Genomic DNA, 3,332 nt, shown 5'->3' on the forward strand with positions numbered 1-3,332 from the left:
CAGTCTGTGTAGAAAAAGGTCCCAAGGAGGGTTTCCTCCTTGGGTTAGACGAGTACATTAAGTTTGATGTGCAAGTTTTCAGCCTTAAGGACTATAATAATGCCGTCAAAATCACCTTAGCACAAGAGATGAAGCACTACAAAGGCAAGCTAAAGGAGAGCAAGTCGAGTACCTCTCAGAATGAACCACACAGAAACACCAATGTTAAGAATGATGGTAATTCTTCTTCTCGATCTTCTTCTACACCTAGAGCATAGAATTCTCCCAATGATGATAAAGAAAAGGCTAAAAACAACACTCTCTCGCTCTCACAGTCGAAGGAGCACCTTTTGTGGTCCTTTGTTGTGACAAGAACATTCCATCTTTGCCACTAGTCTCTCATTCTCATTTTTTGAAAGGGGGTAAAACACATAGTATGATTGTCCTCTTTTTCCCATATATTTAGCCATGAGCTCTCCCTACATACATTCCTCTCCCAACCACGATGTGGACTCTCTATTGCGACACTCATTTCAGCCATTTTTGAGCATGGAGAGTCACTTATGACCTCCACTCTTTGTCCCATAGGGTTCTTGTTCGATATAGCTTGGAAGTTCTCCTTGGTGATGTATTGTCTGTCACACATGAGTCAAATATTGTATACAGAGACCTATCAACTAATATAGTAGGCTCATTTTTTATGGGATGGTTTGGAATTGTATTCAAGGAGCACATTTATGCTTTTTCAGAACCTTTAGCACTTGGGCTTTCAATAGGACTCATGGGTAGTATTACAACATATGCGGGATGGAATCAAAAAATGGTTATACTTTTTAAAAGTGGCAATGTAGAAGCATCTCTTGTTGGCCTGCTCTTGGGCATGTGCGCGACTATGATCTCCCTACTTGTGGGCATTGATTCAGAAAAAGCCTCACAATTAATGATTAGTGCCAGACGTTGTTCCCAAAATCCCACTCCTGATCAAGAGATTTTTAACATACAAATATCAGTTAGCTTTCATTATGGGATACTGAGGTCAACAATCGTTACATTTGCAACACTTTGCTTATGGGGAGGAGCTTTAAGCTTGCTTATTGGTGGCCGTAGTTCGCAAAAGCTATGCATCTTGTGGTTTGCATGCTTGGTAGCACCTCTGGGTGTTTTGGATGAGATGGCATTTGGCACGTTTTAATGGTAAGGGCATTCGTGGGAAGGTGAAGTGGCTACCACTAGGACCCTTTTGGAAAACCTCATAGGAGCTTGTTTGGCGGGTATTCTCGCGCTCTTGCAATTTGTGAAGACTAATGATACTACTATATTGCTTCTTGGAGGCCTCCAATTGGGTTTCATAGGATGCTTGAGCACTGTCTCAACCTTTTTTGCAGAAGTCTACACAATATACGTGGGCTGCAAGAAATCAAAAGCGTATATATACACTTTCCTAATCTTGATTTTAGGTTTAGTTCTATGTATACTGCTATATTCAATCCCATCATGGACAATTGATTATGTGAAATGGTAGTCCCTTGGTGAAAATAAATAAGATATATTCTTTTCTCTTGAGTTCTTGAGTTCTTGAGTTCTTGAGTTCTTGAGTTCTTGAGAGAGAGAGAGAGAGAGAGAGAGAGAGAGAGAGAGAGAGAGTCCTGCAATTATGAAAAAAATGGTTATAAAAGGGATGGGTGATGAGAAAGAAGCATGCAGTGCTCAATAGTACTAGTATCGTGTGCACTGCGTCGAGGTACAGTGTGTGCACTCACTGTGGGCGGTAGATACCATTGGCAATCGTGATGTTGCATACTAAAGTGAGCATGCACTGCTCAAGTGTTCACTTTGTGTAGAACTCTTTGAGCCCCACCTTCTTGCAAAGCATGAGAAGGACCAATGTCCATGCTGAATGGTGGCCTGTATATAAGTTTTGGCAACTTCTCCATGGCTACCATTCACTTGGCTGCCTCCAGGAGGGAGTCAAGACAATAAAAGAATTCTATCACATGGGTTCAATAATAGGGATTATTTTCTCATATTTCACATACAAAAGGGTGTCAAAAAACTGACACTGAAAAAAATACAAATTGAATAGGGAAGTCCTTTTTATTAGTGAAAAATTCAAATTTGGGGGGTTATTTAAGTAGTCCTTGGACGCACACTATATTTTGTTTTACAGATGGTGCCACCCCAGAGTTGGCTACCCATGTCGAGCCTTGTGAAAACCAAATTGAGCTGTGCATTACATGTAACAAATACGTGAGATTGCACGACAAAATTACACATGTTTTACAAAATTAGAATGGTATCATTTTAAATTTTTGACTAGTTGGATCACAATGATGATGATGTAAGAGTTGGTTGTTTGTCACCCTTCATTGTCCTAAAAGAACAATATACCTTTCCAACTATGATCGCTTGTACACCCAAAGAGAGTAGCTCAGTTGGCTGGGCCTTTCTGATGTATCCCCAAGGTTGAGGGTTCAAAGTTTATAAGTTGTGCTCAATTCATGGGAAAGTTATTCCAATGGTATAGCCCCTAATTAGAGATACAATTTGTATAGCATTGTCTGATTGTAAGGTGAACACCAATGTCCGATTATAAATATAGCGATGATTGTAAAGTTCTCTTACTACCTTCCCCTTAGTGATGGTAACAAGTCAACACATCATTTGGCACGTTAGAAATTGTCTCAATGGTTGGATACTCAGCCACATTAATCTCTTCAATTTTCACAGTGCTTTTAGGTTTGTCAGACTTCGCTTTCTCCTTGCCCTTGTTACGCTGCAAATTGCACCAATCTTTCTTGAGGCTCTCCTACATTGCCTCAATGTTCGCTCTCACATTCAAGGGAGCACGAGCTAAGCTAAGTGGTTGGTATGGCATAGATTGTGCGTAAAGGGATAGGCTCAAGAATGTAAATGGTTGAATACAATCTGCTCTCTCACAGAGGAACATGATTTTGTAATTTGGGGAGAGAGGAAGACAAAGATGAATGACATGCATAATTTTTGGTCACAACCCCAATTTTACACCATGTCCTTCAGTTTAGCATAATAGCCCAAACTCCTGCAAAAATAAACAACTGATCAACCTTACTTACACTTTTATTTCTATCACATTTGAAGATGCAAGTGGTGTGAAAGTGTACATGAACAAGTAGTGTGCACCTTCTCGTACTAAGATGCTTATGCATTGTTGCAATTAGGTGATGAGGTAAACCATTACCATGCTTATGCACAAACCATAAATAGAAATACAAGCGAGGCTACTAGAGAAAACCTAGCTGTCCTAGCCTCCCCTATGCTATTAGCATGTACTGCATCATTAGGACTATCCATCGCTTATGGATGTGTCATCATCG

The 3,332-nt window shown here is 40.2% G+C and overlaps 1 pseudogene; it reads left to right on the plus strand.

Annotated features, from left to right (window-relative positions):
- The first annotated feature begins 574 nt into the window (after nucleotides 1-574).
- LOC147448831 (fluoride export protein 1-like) lies at nucleotides 575-1,501 on the plus strand (annotated as a pseudogene).
- The last annotated feature ends 1,831 nt before the right edge of the window (nucleotides 1,502-3,332 follow it).

The sequence above is a fragment of the Adiantum capillus-veneris genome, chromosome 10, assembly GCF_014529385.1.
Source record: "Adiantum capillus-veneris isolate H3 chromosome 10, ASM1452938v2, whole genome shotgun sequence".
NCBI classification, from domain to species: Eukaryota; Viridiplantae; Streptophyta; class Polypodiopsida; order Polypodiales; family Pteridaceae; genus Adiantum; species Adiantum capillus-veneris.